General features: G+C 37.9%; 1 non-coding gene across 1 annotated transcript; it reads right to left on the bottom strand.

The window, feature by feature from the left end:
• Nucleotides 1-8,467: 8,467 nt before the first annotated feature.
• Nucleotides 8,468-8,575, bottom strand: LOC112731653 (small nucleolar RNA R71). The gene has a single exon (XR_003167422.1). It is a non-coding gene; the product is annotated as a small nucleolar RNA R71 (small nucleolar RNA).
• Between the last annotated feature and the right edge of the window lie 16,596 nt (nt 8,576-25,171).

Genomic DNA, 25,171 nt, shown 5'->3' with positions numbered 1-25,171 from the left:
AAAAAAGCTGTGTTCTGATCACCATATTTGAGCCATTTGATTTTAGATTTATCTTTCCAATAAGATTCTTCATTTTGCAATGCTTTCTCAAGCTTGCCCTTTAGTTCTGAAATGATTTCACCACTATGAATTCATGTTAAACGGAGTTCCCCTAATTCAAACTATAATGAATTAATCTCCACCTTCGAATTCGATTTGTTTTCTTGCTGCCATTTGACAATCTTATGCCAACATCGCTTTATTTTTTTAGCTAAGATATACATGGCTAAACCATTAATATGTTCGTGCCAAATTTTTCTAACAATTTACCTTATTTTATCATTGGAACACCATCTTTTTTGAAATTTGAATCGCCACTTAGATCCCTCAGTTCTCGGGTTAAAGTCTAAGAGAAGAGGAGAATGATCTGACCCTGATTCTAAGAATCTAAAAACCAATGCATTGGCATATAGTTGCTACCAATTAACTCCTAGCAGAAATCGATCCAGTCTCTCCTATATTAACTCATCACCACTCCATCTATTCGACCAAGTGAATGGTCTTCCAATTATACCAATATTAATCAGGAAATTATCATCAATAAAATTATTGAAAGCCTCAATAAAAGCGGAAGATTTTACTCCCCACCTTCTTTCTCTAATTGATTAGAAATGGCATTGAAATCACCCATTAAAACAACCTTACCATGGAACTGCTGAATAACTGATGTTAAGTCAGCAAATTGAGACATTCTATGTTGATCATTAGAACTGAGATAAACACCTAAAATACTACAGGGATAATTAGAATTAGCTGCCAAAATTGATACCGCAATGAAGAATCAGGACGGACAAAGAGTTTAAGGAGTTTCTTTCGAGCATCGGATTGTATTCTATGTTATTGTATGTACAGTTATAGTTTTTCCTCGTCTTTATTATTATATTTGTAAGAGGGATAGGAGTTGTAATAATATGTATATATGTATATTTGTAAGCTACTTGTATAAGAAGTTTTGTATGTATTTGAAATGGATTTTATATGTATGTTTGATTGAAATTAAAAGTATTTTCGGTTTTTCAAAAAAAAAAAAAAAAAAACAGCGATATGGTTTCGAGTTAAAGACTTATATCTTAATATTAAATATATGGAGGTCGTCGTAATATTCTCGCTATCAGAATAGCGCAGCCGAAAGCGTAACATTCAGATAATAGGAGTTTACAACACCAATGGTATCTACTATTAAACTATCTAGATTAGGAGGTTGAGGTGTTTGATAACCCTTTCCTTTATAGGTTAGTGGTTGGCTCATTACATTATGCTATACTAACTAGACCAAAAATTTCATATGCTATAAATAAAGTGTGTCAATATATGCAAGCTCCATTAGTTATACACTGAAAATGTGTTAAAAGAATCTTAGAATACCTAACTGGTTCGATAAGATTTTTCATCCTTGTACTGATTGGAGATTGTTTGCTTTTTTTAGACTCAAATTAGGGATCTGATCTGAATGATAGGCTCTCTACATGAGGTAATTGTATTTATTTAGGTTCAAATCTAATTACATGGTCAAATAAGAAACAATTCTCAGTCAGCAGATCAAGCACCGAAGCAAAATATAAAAGATTAAGTGTTGCTGATTCTAAAATTATTTATGTACATAATATGTTGACAGAATTAAATATCCCGCCAGCTACTCTGCTCCAATTATTTACTTTGATAATATTAGTGCCTGCATACTTGCTGCCAATCTTATACTGCATAGCAAGATTAAAAATTTTGAACATGATCTTCACTTTGTCTGTGAAAGAGTGAATTAAAAATAATTTATGATTGTGCATATTGGGGCTAGTGATCAAATAGCTAATATATTTACAAAATTTTTTTTTCAAGATGCTTTTGAACGTTTTAGACACAAATTTAAAGTAACTTCCAAAGTTACTATGAGTTTGAGAGGGTGTAATAAGAGTCGAAATGAAAGAGTCAAAGGGTAAAGTAATAACCTAAAATACAAGATGCTGAATTTGTTAAGTAGGTTGGTAGGATATTAATTTTTTTTTTTTGGTTTCCCACGGTATCCCCCAACCCGGCAGGCCAAGGACTAATCCGCCACGGTACTGAGCTCCATTTAAGGGTTTGCCGCTGGCCAATGGGTTGCTGCATGCACAAGGCGGGATTCGAACCCCCGACACTTGCTTAAGCGGACTAGTGAGCTAACCACTAGACCAACCCAACTTGGTTTGGTAGGATATTAATTGAGTTTGTTATTGTGTCTCAAGTCTATATAAAGATGAGTTCCTATTGATGTAATTAGCTAAGACGATTCTAAGTCAAATCATTCATTCAATGAGTAAACATTTCAATTCTCTTCTTTCTTTGCATCGTATTCATTTTTTTTCTGTTCTTGTATGCTAGGCTATAGAAATCTCTTCATCATATTATATATTTATATCTTTTTGAGTTAAAGAATTTAGTAGACAAATATTTAACATGGCGAAGTAAATCTTTGAGTTGAACTACTTTAATGTTTTATTTTTTTTTTAGATGAAAAATTAATAGTTAATAATAATAGATAATATAACATATTTGATTAAATTATTATTTAACCATTTTTAATTATTAATTTAATAAAAAAGAGTAAATACTCATTCCAATCCTTAACCATTTGGACGAAGGACTAAGCGCACCCCACGAATTGAAATTAACAAAGCAGACCTCAAGTGTATGGGGTTGATTCACTCAGTTCTCCCCTAATCATACCTTCCAAAATTTATTTTTTATCTAACAATCAACAATTATTTCATGCATGCATACAAATATCATGAGGACTTTTCCATAGGTTGTAATGGAGATAGGGTTAAGGTAGGATGCATATGGTCAAGGGAGCTTGAAATTTGAATCTTTGATTAACTTAAACTTCCCACCTAACCTATGACAACCTATACAATTCTAAACAAACCTAACTACCCATTCTTCACTTTTTCACACACTCATGCATTCTCTTTTGATCACCACACATATGCATTGATTATTATTGAACTTCAATTTGGGACATTTTTGTCCCCTTTTTATTGCAATTCTTTTTCTTTTTTTTTTTCTATTATTATTATTATTATTATTATTATTATTATTATTATTATTATTATTATTATTATTATTTTTTCTTTTTGTTTTTCTCATCATTTTTTTTCAAACAAAAATATATACAAGAGTATCAATGCATATGGTTTAACATTCAATGCATGAGTATGTACTCAATTCCCATGATTTTCAACAAAATCACAAAATACACTTTTATCTCTACCCAATGTTCCTAACTCTCCCAAAATCAAATGATAAACACTCTCACTAGCCTAAGCTGATCAAAGATCCAAACAAGGGACATTTATTGTTTTTCACTTCAGGCTTGTAATGTGCTAAAATTAAGAACAAATGCGTTAAGCATAGGCTCAAAATTGGCTAATAATAGAAGATAAAAGGTAGGCTATTTGGGTAAGTGAGCTATTTGAAACAATGGCCTCAATCATATAAGTGCATGTATACACAAAATAATGGACATAAAGAATCAAACAAATCAAGGCTTACAATCATAGGAAGAGAATAATGCACACAAGAATGAAAATAAGTGGTTATATGATGTAACCACACAATTAGGCTCAAGTCTCACATGCTTGTGTTCTTAGCTCAAAACATGTTTCACAACGTGTAATTCAAGCAAGTTCTAAAAATTTTTTTTTTCAATCAATTGGGGTGCCTATAGATAAAATCCTTGAAAAAAATATCATTAATTTGACTAAGCTTATTATATATAGATGCAAAACAAGAAAATGCAACTAAAATCCTAAAAAGACCTAAAATGAGATGCAAAAGTGTTGGGATTAGAACTTGCCACCCAAAGGCGCCGACTGGTCGGACGACCTCCCCACACTTAAAAGTTTGCACCGTCCTCGGTGCACTCAAAGATGAATAAGGGGGTACGGCGACTCTCCGAATTGCCACCCTCAGCTGGCGGATCAACCGGTTGCTGCGTGTTCTTCCTCCCGCTTCTATTTTTGCCTGTAGTGCATCATTCATAAAAAATATAACATCGTAAGATGAGAAAATACAAAAGTAAGGAAGCGTACATTGTTGGAATGAGGTAATTCAGTAGAATGAGGTGGGTGACTGATGAGCGGATAATTTATACGCTTTTTGGCATTGTTTTTAGTATGTTTTTAGTAGGATCTAGTTACTTTTAGGGATGTTTTCATTAGTTTTTATGTTAAATTCATATTTCTGAACTTTACTATGAGTTTGTGTGTTTTTCTGTAATTTCAGGTATTTTCTGGCTGAAATTGAGGGACTTGAGCAAAAATCAGATTTAGAGGTTGAAGAAGGACTGCTGATGCTGTTGGATTCTGACCTCCCTGCACTCAAAGTGGATTTTCTGGAGCTACAGAACTCGAAATGGCGCGCTTCCAATTGCGTTGGAAAGTAGACATCCAGGGCTTTCCAGCAATATATAATAGTCCATACTTTGGCCAAGAATAGACGACGTAAACTGGCGTTCAACGCCAGCCTTCTGCCCAAATCTGGCGTCCAGCGCCAGAAAAGGATCCAAAACCAGAGTTGAATGCCCAAACTGGCACAGAAACTGGCGTTCAACTCCACAAATGGCCTCTGCACGTGTAACACTCAAGCCCAAGCCCAAGCACACACCAAGTGGGCCCCGGAAGTGGATTTGTACATCAATTACTTACTCATGTAAACCCTAGTAGCTAGTTTATTATAAATAGGACCTCTTACTATTGTATTAGGCATCCTGGATCGTATTTTGATCCTGTGATCTCGTTTAGGGGGCTGGCCATCTCGGCCATGCCTGGACCTTCACTTATGTATTTTCAACGATAGAGTTTCTACACTCCATAGATTAAGGTGTGGAGCTCTGCTGTTCCTCAAAGATTAATGCAAAGTACTACTGTTTTCTATTCAATTCTTCTTATTTCTCTTCTAAGATATCCATTCGCACCCAAGAACGTGATGAAGGTGATGATTATGTGTGACGCTCATCATCCTTCTCCCTTATGAACGCGTGCCTGACAAACACTTCTGTTCTACATGAATTAAGCTAGAATGAGTATCTCTTAGATCTCCTAACCAGAATCTTCGTGGCGTAAGCTAGAATGATGGCGGCATTCAAGAGAATCCGGAAGGTCTAAACCTTGTCTGTGGTATTCCGAGTAGGATTCAATGATTGAATGACTGTGACGAGCTCCGAACTCGCGATTGCAGGGCGTTAGTGACAGACGCAAAAGGATAGTAAATCCTATTCCAGCATGATCGAGAACCGACAGATGAATAGCCGTGCCGTGACAGGGTGCGTGAGCATATTATTCACTGAGAGGATAAGATGAAGCCATTGGCAAGGGTGATGCCTCCAGACGATTAGCCGTGCCGTGACAGGGTATTGGATTATTTTCCCGTGAGATGACCGAAAGTAGCCGTTGACAGTGGTGATGTATCACATAAAGCCAGCCATGGAAAGGAGTAAGACTGATTGGATGAGGATAGCAGGGAAGCAGAGGTTCAGAGGAACGAAAAGCATCTCCATTCGCTTATCTGAAATTCCTACCAATGATTTACATAAGTATCTCTATCTCTATTTTATTATATATTCGAAAACACCATTATCACTTTATATCTGCCTAACTGAGATTTACAAGGCGACCATAGCTTGCTTCATACCAACAATCTCCGTGGGATTCGACCCTTACTCACGTAAGGTATTACTTGGACGACCCAGTGCACTTGCTGGTTAGTTGTATCGAAGTTGTGACAATTATGAATTAAGATCAAAGCACCAAGCTTTGGAGCCATTACCAGGGATTGTTCGAGCCTGGACATCACAATTTCGTGCACCAAGTTTTTGGCGCCGTTGCCGGGGATTGTTTGAGTTTGGACAACTGACGGTTCATCTTGTTGCTCAGATTAGGTAATTTTCTTTTTATTTTCTTTTCAAAAATTTTTCAAAAATATTTCTAAAATTTTCTCATCTATTTTCGAAAAAAATAAAAATGTTTTCAAAAATAAATTATTCTATGGCTTCAAAATTTTTAAGAATGAATTCTAGTGTTTCATGAAATATGTTGAATCATATCTGGCTGTAAAGCCATACCCAAACTACTTTGGGATTGGTATTCAACTAATCACTCCAGCCCATGTAATTATATGTTGCATCCTGGCTGGCTGTAAAGCCATGTCTAAATTCGTTTGGACTGAGGCTTGCAATTGGTTATCAAGAGCAAGCTAGTTGGAGCTAATCCACCTGCTACTGTTCCTGATCTATCCGCTGTTGATCCACGATCACCTGCTGAAGCTTGGCTGGCCATAGGCCATGTCTAGTGTTTTGGACTGGAGCTTTCATTGAAAGCTTGGCTGACTAGTGAGCCATGTCTAATTCCTGGACTGAAGCTTTAGACTAACATGGCAAGATTTCTGGAATTCATATTAAAAATTTTGGAATCCTTATTTTTTTATTTTTTCATATAATTTTCGAAAAATATAAATAAAAATCCAAAAAAATTAGAAAATCATAAAAATAAAAAATATTTTCTGTTTCTTGTTTGAGTCTTGAGTCATATTATAAGTTTGGTGTCACTTGCATATGCATCTTGCATTTTTTCGAAAATATCATGCATTCATAGTGTTCTTCATGATCTTCAAGTTGTTCTTGGTAAGTCTTCTTGTTTGATCTTGATGATTTTTTGTTTTGTGTCTTTTCATGTTTTTCATATGCATTCTTGAATTCTTAGTGTCTAAGCATTAAAGAATTCTAAGTTTGGTGTCTTGCATGTTTTCTTTGCATTAAAAATTTTTCAAAAATATGTTCTTAATGTTCATCATGACATTCAAAGTGTTCTTGGTGTTCATCTTGACATTCATAGCATTCTTGCATGCATCACATGTTTTGATCTAAAAATTTCATGCATTGCATATTTTTCATGTTTTTCATAAAAATTCAAAAATAAAAAAAAATATCTTTCCCTTTTTCTCTCATCAAATTCGAAAATTTGGATTGACTTTTTCAAAAATTTTTAAAATCAAATTGTTTCTCATGAGTCAAATCAAATTTTCAATTTGAAAATCTTATCTTTTTCAAAATCTTTTTCAAAAATCAAATCTTTTTCAAAATTCTTAGTTATTTTCGAAAATTCCAAAAATATTTTTCAAAAATATTTTTCTTATTTTTATACCAAATTTTCGAAAATAACTAATCAATTAATGTTTTGATTCAAAAATTTGAAGTTTGTTACTTGCTTGTTAAGAAAGATTCAAACTTTAAGTTCTAGAATCATATCTTGTGATTTCTTATGAATCAAGTCATTAATTGTGATTTTAAAAATCAAATCTTTTTCAAAACTAATTTCAAATCATATCTTTTCAAAAATATCTTCTTATCTTATCTTTTTCAAAAAAAAAATATCTTTTCAAAAATATCTTTTCTAACTTCCTAACTTCTTATCTTTTCAAAAATTTGTTTCAACTAACTAACTAACTTTTTGTTTGTTTCTTAACTTTTTCAAAACCACCTAACTAACTCTCTCTTTCTCTCTCTCATTTTTCGAAAATATCTCCCTCTTTTTCAAAAATTTCTTTTTAATTAACTAATTATTTTTATTTTTTATTTTTGAATTCAAAAATTTTCGAAAAATACTAACTAATTTTCAAAAACCAATTTTCAAAAATCACTAACTCTTTTTCAAAATAATTTTCGAAAATTATTCCTCCCCCATCTCATTCTATTTATTCATTCATGTCCTAACATCTCATCTCACATTCCAATCCTCACAGTTGTGTTCCTTTACATCACATCCTTTATCTCCCCCTCTTCTTCTACTTACAAAGGGATCCCTATACTGTGGTATAAAGGATCTCTATTATTATTATCATTTTTCTGGCCATTCTTCCTTGTCATATGAGCAGGAGCAAGGATAAGAACATTCTTGTGGAAGCAGATCCAGAACCTGAAAGGACTCTGAAGAGAAAATTAAGAGAAGCTAAAATACAACAATCCAGAGATAACCTTTTAGAAATTTTCGAACAGGCAGAGGAGATGGCAGGCGAAAATAATAATAATGAAAGGAGAATGCTTGGTGACTTCACTGCACCTAATTCCAATTTACATGGAAGAAGCATCTCCATTCCTGCCATTGGAGCAAACAACTTTGAGCTGAAACCTCAATTAGTTTCTCTGATGCAGCAGAACTGCAAGTTTCATGGACTTTCATCTGAAGATCCTTTTCAGTTCTTAACTGAATTCTTGCAGATATGTGATACTGTTAAGACTAATGGAGTAGATCCTGAAGTCTACAGGCTCATGCTTTTCCCTTTTGCTGTAAGAGACAGAGCTAGATTATGGTTGGATTCTCAACCTAAAGACAGCCTGAACTCTTGGGATAAGCTGGTCACGGCTTTCTTAGCCAAGTACTTTCCTCCTCAAAAGCTGAGCAAGCTTAGAGCTGATGTTCAAACCTTCAGACAGAAAGAAGGTGAATCTCTCTATGAAGCTTGGGAAAGATACAAACAGTTGACCAAAAAGTGTCCTTCTGACATGCTTTCAGAATGGACCATCCTAGATATATTCTATGATGGTCTGTCTGAGTTATCTAAGATGTCATTGGACACTTCTGCAGGTGGATCCATTCACCTAAAGAAAACGCCTGCAGAAGCTCAAGAACTCATTGACATGGTTGCTAATAACCAGTTCATGTACACTTCTGAAAGGAATCCTGTGAGTAATGGGACGCCTATGAAGAAGGGAGTTCTTGAAGTTGATACTCTGAATGCCATATTGGCTCAGAACAAAATATTGACTCAGCAAGTCAATATGATTTCTCAGAGTCTGCATGGAATGCAAGCTGCATCCAACAGTACTCAAGAGGCATCTTCTGAAGAAGAAGCCTATGATCCTGAGAACCCTGCAATAGCAGAGGTAAATTACTTAGGTGAACCTTATGGAAACACCTATAACTCAACATGGAGAAATCATCCAAATTTCTCATGGAAGGATCAAAAGCCTCAACAAGGCTTTAACAATGGTGGAAGAAACAGGTTTAGCAATAGCAAACCTTTTCCATCATCAACTCAGCAACAGACAGAGAACTCTGAACAAAACGCTTCTAATTTAGAAAATCTAGTCTCTGATCTATCTAAGGCCACTGTAAGTTTCATGAATGAAACAAGGTCTTCCATTAGAAATCTGGAAGCACAAGTGGGCCAGCTGAGTAAAAGGATCACTGAAATCCCTCCTAGTACTCTCCCAAGCAATACAGAAGAGAACCCAAAAGGAGAGTGCAAGGCCATTGACATAAGTGCCATGGCCGAACCTGTGAGGAGAGGAGAGGACGTGAATCCCAAGGAGGAAGACCTCCAGGGACGTCCAGTGATCAATAAGGAGCTTCCCTCTGGGGAACCAAAGGACTTTGAGGCTCATCTAGAGACTATAGAGATCCCATTGAACCTCCTTATGCCCTTCATGAGCTCTGATGAGTATTCCTCTTCTGAAGAGAATGAGGATGTCACTGAAGAGCAAACTGCCAAGTTTCTTGGTGCAATCATGAAGCTGAATGCCAAATTATTTGGCATTGATGCTTGGGAAGTTGAACCTCCCTTGTTCATCAATGAACTAAGTGATCTGGATCAACTGACATTGCCTCAGAAGAGACAGGATCCTGGAAAGTTCATAATACCCTGTACCATAGGCACCATGATCTTTAAGGCTCTGTGTGACCTTGGTTCAGGAATAAACCTCATGCCCCTCTCTGTAATAGAGAAACTGGAAATCTATGGGGTGCAAGCTGCTAAAATCTCACTAGAGATGGCAGACAGCTCAAGAAGACAGGCTTATGGACAAGTAGAAGATGTATTAGTAAAGGTTGAGGGCCTTTACATACCTACTGATTTCATAGTCCTGGATACTGGAAAGGAAGAGGATGAATCCATCATCCTAGGAAGACCTTTCCTGGCCACAGCAAGAGCTGTGATTGATGTTGACAGAGGTGAAATAGTCCTTCAATGGAATGAGAACTCCCTTGTATTCAAAACTCAAGGATCTCCCTCTGCAACCATGGAGAGGAAGCAGAAAAAGCTTCTCTCAAGGCAGAGTCAACCAGAGCCCCCACAGTCAAACTCTAAGTTTGGTGTTGGGAGGCCACAACCAAACTCTAAGTTTGGTGTTGAACTCCCATATCCAAACTCTAAGTTTGGTGTTGGAGAGTCTCAACAAAGCTCTGCACATCTGTGAGGCTCCATGAGAGCCCTCTGTCAAGCTATTGACATTAAAGAAGCGCTTGTTGGGAGGCAACCCAATGTTTATCTAATTCTTATTGTTTTTCATGTTTTCTTAGGTTCATGATCATGTGGAGTCACAAAATAAAAAAAAAAAAAAATCAAAAACGGAATCAAAAACAGCAGAAGAAAAATCACACCCTGGAGGAGCATCTGTCTGGCGTTCAAACGCCAGAACAGAGCATAGTTCTGGCGCTGAACGCCCAGAATGGGAGCATCCTGGCGCTGAACGCCCAGAACAAGCATGGTTCTGGCGTTCAACGCCAGAAATGGCAGCAAAGGGGCGTTGAACGCCCAAAATGGGCACCAACCTGGCGCTGAACGCCCAGAGTTGTGTGCAAGGGCATTTTGCATGCCTAAATTGGTGCAGGGATGTAAATGCCTTGACATCTCAAGATCTGTGGACCTCACAGGATCACCTCAGGATCTGTGGACCCCAGAGGACCCCCACCTACCTCCACTCACTCTCTTCTCTCTTCTCAATCATCCTCTATTCCCAATAAACACTCTTCCCTATTAACCCTTTACCACTCACATCCATACACCCACTACCTTCAAAAATTTAACATCTCTCTCTCCCACCCAATCCCACCCATATGGCCGAATACACACTCCCATCCATCTCCTCCATATCTTCTTCTTATTCTTCTATTCTTTCTTCTTTTGCTCGAGGGCGAGCAACATTCTAAGTTTGGTGTGGTAAAAAGCATAGCTTTTTTGTTTTTTTCCATAACCATTGATGGCAACTAAGGCCAGAGAAGCCTCTAGAAAGAGGAAAGGGAAGACAAAAGCTTCCATCAAGGGTCTATAGCTCAGTGGTAGAACATTTGACTGCAAATCAAGAGATCCCTGAGATACCTCAGGGGATACATTTTCTTCCACACAATTATTGGAAGCAACTAAGGGTGGAACATCAAGAGCTCAAGGACATCACTAAGGTGGACTCATTCCTTGCTCTTACTTTCTCTGTTTTTTTTCGTTTTATATGTTATGTGCTTATCCATGTTTGTGTCTTCATTACATGATCATTAGTAGTTAGTAACTTTGTCTTAAAGATATGAATGTCCTATGAATCCATCACCTCTCTTAAAAGAAAAATGTTTTAATTCAAAAGAACAAGAAGTACATGAGTTTCGAATTTATCCTTGAACTTAGTTTAATTATATTGATGTGGTGACAATGCTTCTTGTTTTCTGAATGTATGCTTGAACAGTGCATATGTCTTTTGAAGTTGTTGTTTAAGAATGTTAAATATGTTGGCTCTTGAAAGAATGATGACTAGGAGACATGTTATTTGATAATCTGAAAAATCATAAAAATGATTCTTGAAGCAAGAAAAAGCAGCAAAGAACAAAGCTTGCAGAAAAAAAAAAGCGAAAAAAAAATAGAAAAAAAATAGAAAGAAAAAGAAAAAGCAAGCAAAAAAAGCCAATAACCCTTAAAACCAAAAGGCAAGGGCAAATAAAAAGGATCCCAAGGCTTTGAGCATCAGTGGATAGGAGGGCCTAAAGGAATAAAATCCTGGTCTAAGCGGCTAAACCAAGCTGTCCTTAACCATGTGCTTGTGGCGTGAAGGTGTCAAGTGAAAACTTGAGACTGAGCGGTTAAAGTCAAGGTCCAAAGTAAAAAAAAAAAGAGTGTTCTTAAGAACCCTGGACACCTCTAATTGGGGACTTTAGCAAAGCTGAGTCACAATCTGAAAAGGTTCACCCAGTTATGTGTCTGTGGCATTTATGTATCCGGTAGTAATACTGGAAAACAAAGTGCTTAGGGCCACGGCCAAGACTCATAAAATAGCTGTGTTCAAGAATCATCATACTGAACTAGGAGAATCAATAACACTATCTGAACTCTGAGTTCCTATAGATGCCAATCATTCTGAACCTCAATGGATAAAGTGAGATGCCAAAACTATTCAAGAGGCAAAAAGCTATAAGTCCCGCTCATTTGATTGAAGCTATGTTTCATTGATAGTTTGGAATTTATAGTATATTCTCTTCTTTTTATCCTATTTGATTTTCAGTTGCTTGGGGACAAGCAACAATTTAAGTTTGGTGTTGTGATGAGCGGATAATTTATACGCTTTTTGGCATTGTTTTTAGTATGTTTTTAGTAGGATCTAGTTACTTTTAGGGATGTTTTCATTAGTTTTTATGTTAAATTCACATTTCTGGACTTTACTATGAGTTTGTGTGTTTTTCTGTAATTTCAGGTATTTTCTGGTTGAAATTGAGGGACTTGAGCAAAAATCAGATTCAGAGGTTGAAGAAGGACTGCTGATGCTGTTGGATTCTGACCTCCCTGCACTCAAAGTGGATTTTATGGAGCTACAGAACTCGAAATGGCGCGCTTCCAATTGCGTTGGAAAGTAGACATCCAGGGATTTCCAGCAATATATAATAGTCCATACTTTGGCCAAGAATAGACGACGTAAACTGGCGTTCAACGCCAGCCTTCTGCCCAAATCTGGCGTCCAGCGCCAGAAAAGGATCCAAAACCAGAGTTGAACGCCCAAACTGGCACAGAAACTGGCGTTCAACTCCACAAATGGCCTCTGCACGTGTAACACTCAAGCCCAAGCCCAAGCACACACCAAGTGGGCCCCGGAAGTGGATTTGTACATCAATTACTTACTCATGTAAACCCTAGTAGCTAGTTTATTATAAATAGGACCTCTTACTATTGTATTAGGCATCCTGGATCGTATTTTGATCCTGTGATCTCGTTTAGGGGGCTGGCCATCTCGGCCATGCCTGGACCTTCACTTATGTATTTTCAACGGTAGAGTTTCTACACTCCATAGATTAAGGTGTGGAGCTCTGCTGTTCCTCAAAGATTAATGCAAAGTACTACTGTTTTCTATTCAATTCTTCTTATTTCTCTTCTAAGATATCCATTCGCACCCAAGAACGTGATGAATGTGATGATTATGTGTGACGCTCATCATCCTTCTCCCTTATGAACGCGTGCCTGACAAACACTTCTGTTCTACATGAATTAAGCTAGAATGAGTATCTCTTAGATCTCCTAACCAGAATCTTCGTGGCGTAAGCTAGAATGATGGCGGCATTCAAGAGAATCCGGAAGGTCTAAACCTTGTCTGTGGTATTCCGAGTAGGATTCAATGATTGAATGACTGTGACGAGCTCCGAACTCGCGATTGCAGGGCGTTAGTGACAAACGCAAAAGGATAGTAAATCCTATTCCAGCATGATCGAGAACCGACAGATGAATAGCCGTGCCGTGACAGGGTGCGTGAGCATATTATTCACTGAGAGGATAAGATGAAGCCATTGGCAAGGGTGATGCCTCCAGACGATTAGCCGTGCCGTGACAGGGCATTGGATCATTTTCCCGTGAGATGACCGAAAGTAGCCGTTGACAGTGGTGATGTATCACATAAAGCCAGCCATGGAAAGGAGTAAGACTGATTGGATGAGGATAGCAGGGAAGCAGAGGTTCAGAGGAACGAAAAGCATCTCCATTCGCTTATCTGAAATTCTTACCAATGATTTACATAAGTATCTCTATCTCTATTTTATTATATATTCGAAAACACCATTATCACTTTATATCTGCCTGACTGAGATTTACAAGGTGACCATAGCTTGCTTCATACCAACAATCTCCGTGGGATTCGACCCTTACTCACGTAAGGTATTACTTGGACGACCCAGTGCACTTGCTGGTTAGTTGTATCGAAGTTGTGACAATTATGAATTAAGATCAAAGCACCAAGCTTTGGAGCCATTACCAGGGATTGTTCGAGCCTGGACATCACAATTTCGTGCACCAGTGACCCAATGTGCGACATGAATAAAAGTGAATGTGCATTCTAAGTTGTGCGCGGTTTAGAAAACACACACTAACATAGAGAGCTATGTCACAATTATACAAAAGAGGAAGATGCACTTCACTCATTCTAGTGTGCTTGAGATGCTCTAAACTTGTAGGTCAAAACAACCAAACAATCAATAAAGAAGCATGAAAGCATTCAAGCCAAAACATATGGATGTATAGAATCAAGAAGCACCATGCATTAAGATAAATGCACATCATCCATCGAGAAGTTGCCTAATCGAAGAAAAATTCAAATCACCTAGTGGCCAAATCATGCGATTCAAAAAGGGTTTAAAAACTTAAAGGCAAAGTCATATGTACTTGGTATGAAAAGATGTCAAACATGAAAAACTCAAAACCAAGTAACCAACTATAACCTCAATAGAGAATCCAACAATGAATAATGGAGGCAATTATGCTAAAATAACATCAAGTTAATAATAAGCAGCAATATATAGTAAACAAGATTAATAATCCAACACGTATAATGAAAAAGAGAAGATGAAACGAAAACTAAACTAACTAAACTACCAATTAACTAACTAAAAAATGGTTATAAATGGTGTTTGGAAGCATTGGATGAGGCATAGGAGAAGGGAAGAAGAAAGAAGAAGGAAAGAAATGGAAAGAAGATTCAAAAAGAAGTGTGTGAAAGAAGGGCAACCCACGCGTACGCGTCATTGACGCGTGCACGTGGAGTGGTGAAATGGGTGCGACGCGTACACGTAAATCATGCACGTGCATCAATGGGTTATTTAGAGAGCGACATGTACGTGTGAGGTACGCGTACGCGTGATTTGACCTGTGCGTTTCGCACAGTGTTCGCGCGCTGTTCGCACAACTCTCGGAAAAAAGGCTTGGGGGTGAAAATATGCAATCCACACGTACGTGTGCATGACGCGTGCACGTGGATGGTTGAAAACGCTTGGGTCACGCGTACACGTGGATTGGTGCTCTGTTATTTTCAAAATTTTTCATGTTTTTGCACCAAACCAAGCTTTCCAAACCTCCAAACAACTACCAAAATACCATAAAACCTTATTCAACATACTAAACTACCAACTAAACTCAACAAATCAATAAAAACATGAAATCAAGCTAATTTTACCAATATTTACAAAAGAGAAAAAGGAAAGATTTTACCATGGTGGGGTGTCTCCCACCTAGCACTTTTAGTTTAAGTCCTTAAGTTGGACATTTGGTGGGGGTCCTTGCTATGGTGGTTTATGCTTGAATTCATCCTTGAATCCCTACTAATGTTTGCATCTCCAACGTCCACCGGGATCCCAAATTAGGCGCACAAGGCCTTCAAGTAAGCTTAGGTAGATGACAAGGCCCCAAGAGTTTTGATTGTTGAAATGGATTCCGGGGTCCCAAACCTTGTTCTTGCACCCATCTTCTCGTTGACTACCATAGTTAAATTTGGGTGACAAAGCTTGTGAATTCTCAATTAAGCATCCAAACACTCTCCTAGACCCTTGCAATTTGGTTCTACACCAACCATTGCTATTCAACTTTGAGCATGCAACCATCATGAACTTAAAGTGATGTTTCCAACCACTACATAACTCTCTCTTACTCTTAACTCCACAAAGAGCTCTAAGTTGACCATCATTTTCAAGAAAATCATATTCAAGTAAGAAGGTAAAGCTTAGGGATAAGAATTTTATCCACTTGAATGTTGTGTAGGATGGTGACTTAGGAAGGGGTGGTCCCAAAGATCTTGCAATCTCCACTCCCTTGTGCTCTTCCTTGACTATCTCCACCTCTTTACAACTTTCTTCAACTTCAACCTCTTCCTCTTGGTGGCTTTCTTCCAATTCAATCTCTTCTTTAGTGCTCACCAAGGGAATGAGAGGTTGTGCATCTTCTTCTTTGACCTCAATTTCAAGCCCAATGAGAGAGGATTTAATTGTAGATAAGAATTCATCAATGATTGAATCCATCTCTTGATCAACCTCTTTAAAATCTTCAACCATGATATGCCTTGGAAGTTGTACACCCTCCTCAACATCAATATCAAGCTTCTTGGAAGAGGGCTCTCTAATGCTACATTCCCATGGACCTCTAACATCTCCTAGGTTTTCAACCACTCCTCCCTTTTCAATCATCTTTACCCTCTCCTCTTGTTGCACTCCTTGCTTCAACTCCTCTTCTTCACCTTGAAGCTCCAAACTCACTTCCTCACTATGCTCCTTGATTGCTTCTCCACATTCAACAATGGGAGTGCTCTGTTCGCATAAGCTTAGGCAGGATGAGTATATGTTGCTAATGGCTTCCGCCATGATAGCCATCTTGACTTCTAGCTCCTTAAACTCCTTTTCCATTCCCTCTTGTTGCCTTTGGATATGAGAGTCAAGGTTTCTTAGTTCTAGCATGAGGGCTTCATCAGGGGGCAGTGGTGGAAGAGAAGGTTCATTGTTTGAGGGAAAGGCGTTGTAGTTGGAAGGTGGTTCATATGGGTAAGGGCATGGAGATGGTGTATATGGAAGTGGTTCTTGAGAGTAGTTGTTTCAGAATTGTTGTGGTTCTATGTATGGATCATATGGCTCATAAGGTGGTTGGTATGGTGGATGAAGATTAGGGTCATATAGAGGTGTTTGGTAGTATGGGGCTTGTGAGTAAGGTGGTTCAAAATCATGTTGAAGGGGTGGTTCATAGGCATGTGGTGGTGGTCGTTGACAACCACAATGAGGGTCACTGCATCCATTAGATTGATATGCATTAGGAGTGGAATTATACCTATAAGAGACCGAAGGAGGTTGTTGCCAAGAAGGGTGATCAATCCTTTGAGGCTCCCTCCACCTTTCATTGTTCCATCCTTGATGCATGTTATCATTGTAGCTTTCATTCCCTACAATATAATTTGAGCCAAACTCATAGCCAAAGGGGTGAGAATTCATAATAGCAAATAAAAAAAACAAAAGCTAACAAGAAGAAGCAACAAAGTCCTAAAGCTAACAAAAACTAACAAATAAGCAAAAAGCAAACATATTCACAATATTCACAATAGCCAATAATATAACACCATTGCAACTCCCCGGCAACAGCGCCATTTTGCTGAGTGAGAAAATTGAGTGTCGGTCTAGAATTTCTCTTATAGAAATAAGAACTTCGTTGTAAGCATAGCTCTAAACCAACAAATAATTCTCACATAAAAAATTTTGGTTGTCACATGTACAAACCCCAATGAAAATTAACCGAAGTATTTAAACTTCGGGTCGTCTCACAAGGAATTGCAATGAAGTGGTCAATTATTGGCTATGAAGAACAAGGGGTTTGATTGATAAAAAAGGGCAAGGAATATAAATGACAAGAAAAGTAAAGTGGAAACTAAAGAAAACAATTAATAAAGGGAGACATTCAAGGCAAGGATTAAGATCATAGGCTTTCCATCCTAGTCACTAATAACAATAATTAACAAGAATTTATCCTATTTCGTCATCTCTAAAGTTGGAAGAAGGTGTAAGTTATCTTCCATGAGAGAAAGTCAAACAAGACTAGTTAATTTCAATCCAACATTCTAATCAACTCACTAATTAAATTAGCAAGAGATTAGAGTTAATGGAAATAATATTAACTAACAACTCTAGATCACCCAATTTCTCTTTCCAAGCCAAGAATGCTCAAAATCTACTCTAACATCCTTCCAAGCATTTTGTCGAACACTTGGAAGGCGTAAGAGGAAAGCACAATAAATTGCAAGGAAGAATAAAATCTAACAACTACCAATTGCAAGAAATTAAGATCAATGCTCAAATCAACAATAAAAGAACATCAAATATTAAATTGCATTAAAAGAGATCCAAATCCAACAAGAGTTCATTAACATAGAAAAGGCATAAAAGGGAAATTAACATCACAACTAAGAGAATGAAGGTATAAGAACAAGAAATCATAAAGGAAACAAGATGAAATCAAGTAATTGAATCTAGATCTAACAGAAATTAACCTAATCCTAACCTAATTCTAGAGAGAAGAGGGAGCTTTTCTCTTTAGAAAACTAACTAAAGGCTCATGTTGACTAACTAAGTGCTCCCCCCTTGCTCAATCTTCAATTCTGCATCAAATACCCTCAGAAACGAGTTGGATTTGGGCCTGGGCAGCTCAGAAATCGCCCCTAGCGATTTTACTTTAAGTGGGTCATGTGCCAAGCGTCACGCGTACACGTGGGTGACGCGTGCGCGTCGCTGGCAAAAACCTCTACTCACGCGTACGTGTGCATGACGCGTGCGTGTGGCCCTCAATTCTCCAAAAGCTCATTTCTTCATGATTTTTCCACTTTGCATGCTCTTCTCTTCACTTCTTCCATCCAATACTTGCCTTATGAACCTGAAATCACTTAACAAACACATCAAGGTATCGAATAGAATTAAAGTGAATTAAAATTACCAATTTAAGGGCCTAAAAAGCATATTTTTACACTTAAGCACAAATTAAGGGATAATTACAAAATCATGCTATTTCATTGAATAAATGCGAGAAAAGGTGATAAAATCTCCCAAAATAAGCACAAGATAAACCACAAAATTGGGGTTTATCAATGCTCCACCCTCAGTTGCTCCACATTTGAACTTAGCTCCCCTATGTATTAAGTTGATCCCAATAGTTTTGGGGAGGAAAGTACATCCCTTGAGGCATCTCACGAATCTCTTATTGAGGTGGCTCCACTTACTCTTATTGAGGTACATGTGTAGGCTTTCTAACATGCTCCATCCTTCTTTTTGTGATGGGCTTGTCCTCCTCAATGGGATGTCTCCTTCTATGACAATTCCAGCTGAATTGCATAAGTGACATATGAGGTGAGGGAAGTGGAGGCAAGTGCCTTTCTCTTCCTCTTCCTTGAGGTTTCACCAGTCTTTGGTGCCATACATAGGGATGGTAGAAGTCAAAAAGTAAAGCCAAAGCTTTTGCAACACCAAACTTAAGAACTTTGTTCGTCCTCGAGCAAATAAGAACAAAAAGGGAAGAATAGAGTAGAAGAAGAAGAAAGAAGGAGAGATAGAGGCTGAGGTAGGTGGGGTAGGTGGAGATTCTGTGGGACCCACTGGTCCTGAGAGGCTAGGGAATTCGAATTCCCTGCCCCATTATGGGCGTTGAACGCCTAGCCCTTGCTCCATGGCTGGCGTTCAACGCCATCTTCTTGCCCCATTCAGGACATTGAATGCCCATGAAGTCCTCCTCTCTGGCGTTCAACGCCAGGTCACTGCCTCCTTTTGGGTGTTGAACGCCCAACCTCTGCTCCCTGTTTGGCATTCAACGCCAGCAATGCTTCTCTTCTTAGGCGTTGAACACCAAAAACTTGATGCATGAAATTGACTCCATGGGAGAAGAGGAGGAGATGAGTCCCTCAGATTTGAATTCCTCCTAACAAGCTTTCTTTTAGTGTGATCAGCTTGATTTTCCTTGCTTGTTAGGGTAGGGGTTGTATTGTTTCTCTATCCCCTATGCATCTTCCTCTTGGGACCTTTCTCCTTGGTAGGTGGTGACTGCCCAACACCAAACTTAAGTTTGATGTCTAGGGAAACTGTATGAGTTTTCACCAACTGAGGAGGCTTCAGTATTGTACTCTGCATAGAAGTACCTCTTTTGTCAAGGGGTAGTGGAGGTTTAAAGACCTTGATAATCATGTAATCCTTCTGTAACCTCATCACCAATTCGCCTCTCTTAGCATCAGAGAGGTTTCTTCCAGTAGATAGAGACCATTGCTCCAAAATCTCAGCAAAAGCAATATTAATTCGCAGCTTCTTAGAGCCTTCCAAGGATTGTGAGTAGTGCTTGTCCTTGGTCTCCTTTTGGGTCTTCTGAGAGTGTGGTACTTCAGGCTTTCTTCCCATAAGAGTGGCGTGCAATAATGTGCTTCCAGCCTCTTCTTGAGTATCTTCTTCATTTAGTTCCTCAACAGTGTGTACCATCTTAGGCTCAACCTCCTTGGTACTAATGAGGGCCAAACACTCTTCTCTTGGATTCAACTCTGTGTCTCTGGGAAGAGTGTTAGGGGGTCTCTGCAGTTTCTGAGGAAGGTTCCTCTAAATGACTACACTACGCTCCTTAGTAAGAACCATTGTCTCTACTTCCCTCCAATCCCTTTTGTTATTCAGTATTTCCTTCACAAACTTAGCATATGAAGACATTTGTTCAAGAGCCTCTGCAAAGGGGATTTTAATCTCCAGCTTCTTAAAAGCTTCTAAGAAATTGACAAATTGCCTATCCTTTTCTGCTTTCTAGAGTCTTTGAGGGTATGGTAACTTGGCCTTGTACTCAAGGGCCATGAGTGGTGCAGGGTGAGTGTCTATGGTACCTATAGAAGGGATACCAGCTTGCTTAGGAGAGGTGTTCTCAGTACTTACACGTGTCTGGCCTCCCTTGAACTAGCGTTCAACACCTGGGCTGCCCCCTTCTAGGCGTTGGACGCCTGGGCTGCCCCCTATTGGGCGTTGGACGCCTTGGCTGCCCCCTTCTGGGCGTTGGACGCCCTGGCTGCCTTGAACTACAACTTGTTCATCTTCTGCCAGCTCTTCTCCCTGCCTCTTACTGTTCTGAGGCTGGGTGTTCAAGGTACTCCTTAATTGAAGAGCTTGGCACTCTTCTCTTATCTGTTCAAACAAGTGTTGTCTAGCTTGATTCAACTGTGCCTCTATATTCTTGTTAGAGGCTCGCGCTTCTTGCAACATCTCTTGCAATTTCAATATTTGTGGTGCAAGGGAGTGCAGTTGCTGAGTTACTGACTCACTTTGCTCAGGAGGGGTCTGACTCAGTGGACACTGTCTTAATCTCTCCTTTCATTGGAGTCTCATTAGATGAGTACAGATGCTGATTGCTGGCAACTGTCTCAATGAGATCATGAGATTCCTCAATTGTCTTTTTCATGTGGATTGAATCACCAGCAGAATGGTCTAAGGACATCTTAGCCATATCTGTGAGTCCATAATAGAAGATGTCTAACTTTACCCATTCTGAAAATATTTCAGTAGGGCATTTCCGTAGCATCATCCTGTATCTCACCCAAGCATCATAAAAAGGGATTCATTATCTCCTTGTTTGAAGCCTTGAATGTCCAGTCTTAACTGGGTTAGCTTCTTTGGGGGAAAGTATTGATTCAAGAACTTATCCACCAGCTGACTCCATATTTTCAAGCTTGATTTGGGTTGATTATCCAACCACCTCTTTGCTTGACCTTTCACAGCAAATGAAAAGAGCAACAACCTGTAGACATCTTGGTCTACTCTGTCAGTGTACACTGTGTCAGCATATTGCAAGAATTCAGCAAGAAATTCTGTGGGCTCCTCTTGAGGAAGTCCTTGAAACTAGCAGTTTTACTGCACTAGGGTAATTAACTGTGGGTTGAGCTTAAAATGAGCTACTCCAATAGGAGGTATACTAATGCTGCTTCCATAGAAGTCAGGAGTGGATGCTGTATAAGACCCCAAAGTTCTTCTTGGTTGTGCCTCTCCCTCTAGATCCATAGTGCACTCTTCCTGTTCTTGCATACACAGACAACAAACAAAAAAAAGTAGGAGTCTCTATGTCAGAGTATGGAGATCTCCCAGTGAGACACCAGAAAGAAGAAAAGAGACAAGAATTAAATTTTTTTTGAAAAAATAAATAAATAAATAAAATAAAAATAGAAAACTAATTTGAAAATAAAGAAAATAATAATTTAAAAATTTCAAAAAAATAAGAAAAGAAAAGATATGAACAACCAATTAACTAACAATATTTAAAATTAAAGAGCAAATTTTCGAAAAGTGGAAAGAAAAAGTCAAATAAAGATTTGGAAATTCAATTTTAAAAGAAAGTAAATATTTAAAATTAAAAAGTTCTAAATTTAAAAAGAAGATAAGATAAGTAAGTTTTAAAATTTAAGAAGAGGGATAAGATAAAGATTTTAAAAAGATTAAGAAAGATATGATGAAAAAAAAATTAAAGGTTTGAAAAAGATTTGAAAGATAAGATAAGATTTTATTTTAAAACTTTAAAGTTGGAAAGAAGAAGTCAAACAAAGAAAGATAAGATTTGAAAGATTTGAAAAGATTTGATTTTAAAATTTGAGATTTGAATTTTAAAAATTTGAATTTCGAATTTAAAATTTTGAATTTAAAACAAGATAAGATAAAATTTTGAATTTAAAGAAAAAGATAAGTCAAAGATTTGAAAAGATAACAAGAAGGTTTAAAATTTGAATTTTGAATTTTCAAATTTTGAAAAATTAAAAAGACAAACACTAAAAGACACCAAACTTAAAATTTTAGAAATCAATTGACTAGGGTTTTGAAAATTTGGAATGAAAAACACAAAAGGACACCAAACTTAAAAATTTTAAGATCAAACAAAAGAAAATAACAAGAACAGTTCGAATACTATGAAGAACACTCAAAGAAGACTTTCGAAAAACTAAAGGAAAGGAAAACCAAGAAACACTAAAAAGACACCAAACTTAAAGATTTTGAAATCAAAGTAAGAAAAGATAGCAAAGAATTCGAAATTTTGAATGAAGGTAAAATAAATATTTTTGTATTTTTCAAATTATTAAAGAAAAAGAAAAAGAAAAACAACTAAGAGACACCAAACTTAGAAACTTATGATCAAATGACACTTGTTTTCGAAAATTAAAGGAAAAACAACTACAAGATGCCAAACTTAAAATTTTAAAAATCAAACAAGAAAAATTACCAAGAACAATTCGAATATCAAGAAAGGAAAAGAAGAACAGTTTTGAAAATTTAAAGAAAAAGATGAAAACAGACGGGACACCAAACTTAAAAACTCACACAAGACTCAAACAAAAGACAAAGATTAATAAAGAAAAGAAAAGGTTTTGAAAAATTTTTGAAAAAAAGAACAAAAGGCACAAACAAAAGAGCAAATAAACCATAAAGAATACCTAATCTAAGCAACAAGAAAGTCCGGTAGTTTGTCAAACTCGAACAATCCCCGACAACGGCGTAAAAAATTTGGTGCATGAATTTGACTCCGCAATATTCGCACAGATAGACCTGCAAGTGTACTGGGTCATCCAAGTAATACCTCAGGTGAGTGAGGGTCGATCCCACGGAGATTGTTGGTTTGAACAAGCAATGGATACCTTGTAGATCTTAGTCAGGCGGATAGAAAAGATGATTGTTGCCGTGAAAAACGCATAAAACAGAATAAATAAATAAAACGTTACTAGATAGATGTGAAATCACTGATGAGAGAACGGTTGAGGTTTTGGAGATGCTTCCTCCTTCTGGATCAATTTTTCTCATTGTCTACTCCAACTTCTGATGATTCATTCCATAGCAGGCTATAAATGATGAATGCCAGGTCAGTGGTCATCCAATCTGAATGGGGGTGAAGCTCTAGCAGTCTAAGAGATGTATAATCAAGCTTGTGGTTCAGTACTATCCCATCAAGGACTCCCAAGAACCCATGTGAATAGGGATGACGGTCAAGTTACACTCCAAATTCATTAGGATGAAGAACGAAGATACATCTTAGAATAGAATCAAGAGAAGATTGAAATAGAACAATGATATTATTAATCCATAAAAGTCAGCAGAGCTCCTAACCTTAACTTAGGAGGTTTAGTTACTCATAGCTTACAGAAAAGTAATGTAAAACATGTAGAGTGGCAAATAGCTCCTAACAAGGGTGAACTCTTGTCTATATATACTAATCTAATAACTAAGGATTACAAAAAAGGGTAGAATAGTCTTTTAGTGCGAAAATCAACTTTTGGACCCACTTGGTGAGTGTTTGGGCTAAGCTAGGGGTGACTCCACATGCTAGTACATTTTTTGGCCATTGAACGCCAGCTTTGGACTCCTTTTTGGGCGTTAGGCGTTGGGCTTCAGCTGCTCCTTTTTGGGCGTTCAACGCTAGGAAGGGAGTGAAGTACTGGCATTGAACGCCAGTTTTGGACCTTCATTTCCAGAGCAAAGTATGGACTCATATATTTCTGGAAAGCCTAGAATGTTAGCTTTCGAATGCCATTGAGAGTGTTCCATTTGGACTTCTGTAGCTCCAGAAATGCTCCTTCGAGTGCATAGAGGTCAGAATCCGACAGCGTCTATAGTCCTTTCTTTGTCTCTGACTCAGACTTTTCCAAAGCTCCTCAATTTCAGCCAGAATTTACCTGAAATCATCATAAAATACAACAACTCAAAGTAGAATCCAAAAATGTGAATTTTGCACTAAAACCTATGAAAACATAATGAAACTTAAACAAAACATAATAAAAACTATATGAAAATGATGCCAAAAAGCGTATAAAATATCCGCTCATCAAGGAGAAAAAGGCAACCCTTAAGGCTGAGCTCCAGAAAGCTCAGGAGGTAGAGAGAAAATCTCTTGCTTCTCGTGCTATGGCCGAGGGGTTGTTACAGAAGGCTGAACAACGTTATGCAAGGATTTTTGGGGACAACCAAGATTTAAAGGAGCAAATGGAGCGACTCAGGGAGGCTTAAATGGACTTGGAGGAGTCTGTTGCTGAAGGTACTGAAGAGGTGTTTGAGGTGCTCAAGCAACAAGTTCGGGTTCTTGCACCCAACTTGGATTTGTCACCTCTTCACCCTGATAAAGTCGTAATTGATGGGAAGATCGTCTCTCCTCCTCGTCCTCCTACTGACTCCGAGTTGAAAACTGCTGGGCAACGCTTGGTGGAATCTCCTCCCTGAGAAGTTACTACCTCCTCGAAAGTGCCTCTGAGTTCTTTCAGTCAGCCCAAGGTTGTTCCCTCCGAAGGGATTCCTCCGACCCCTCTGACTTCTGCTGCTGATCCGACCTCCTCTCTGGCTGATGACCAGAATCCTTTTATTGGCACTGTTTAATATTTTTATTAAGGCCCGGCTTGTGGGACCTTTTTTATGAACACTTTTATGTATATTTTGAATATTTTTGGTTTTTTTATTTCTGAATCTGATCCTTTGGAAAGGATCTTTAACAACTGCTACTATGAATTTTGATCCCTTTTTGTAGGATCTTTCAACTATCATTTTGCTTGTAGGTATTTTAAAAAGATCTTTCAACTACTGTTGAGCCATTT

Source organism: Arachis hypogaea, chromosome 12 (genome assembly GCF_003086295.3).
Source record: "Arachis hypogaea cultivar Tifrunner chromosome 12, arahy.Tifrunner.gnm2.J5K5, whole genome shotgun sequence".
NCBI classification, from domain to species: Eukaryota; Viridiplantae; Streptophyta; class Magnoliopsida; order Fabales; family Fabaceae; genus Arachis; species Arachis hypogaea.
The sequence above is the reverse complement of the archived record's forward strand: the minus strand, read 5'-3'. Positions and strand labels throughout refer to the sequence as shown.